The sequence below is a fragment of the Dipodomys ordii genome, unplaced genomic scaffold (genome assembly GCF_000151885.1).
Source record: "Dipodomys ordii isolate 6190 unplaced genomic scaffold, Dord_2.0 Scaffold15, whole genome shotgun sequence".
NCBI classification, from domain to species: domain Eukaryota; kingdom Metazoa; phylum Chordata; class Mammalia; order Rodentia; family Heteromyidae; genus Dipodomys; species Dipodomys ordii.
Window position 1 is genome coordinate 857,272 of NW_012267231.1, and position 410 is coordinate 857,681.

Genomic DNA, 410 nt, shown 5'->3' on the forward strand with positions numbered 1-410 from the left:
CCTGCCCCGACAGCCGGTGGGGGGCCCTGCCCCGACAGCTTTCATCCCCCGTCTCCTGGGCACCTTTCAGTCCTTAACCTTCCGCCGTCCACCCAAACCCACTTTCACGCTGACCATCGCTACGCACAGGACAGAGGGAACTTCCACGTGGGCCCGAGTCGGGTTCAAACCTCAAGTGTCTTTGCAGCCTTCCATTTCCCTCAGCCCTGTGTGGCTTCCTCCTGTTCACATCCTCCGGCGACAAGCAGCCCAGAACCACGGCACACGCGTACACCGAGCCCCGTCCAGGTGGCAGCTGGGCCCTGCCCAGACCTCCCAGGCCTCCCCTGCCCGGCCCGGCCGGTGGTGCCTCCCATCCGACCAGCGCCGCTCTTCCAACATGGTGCAGGTGGGAACAGCACCACAGAGGA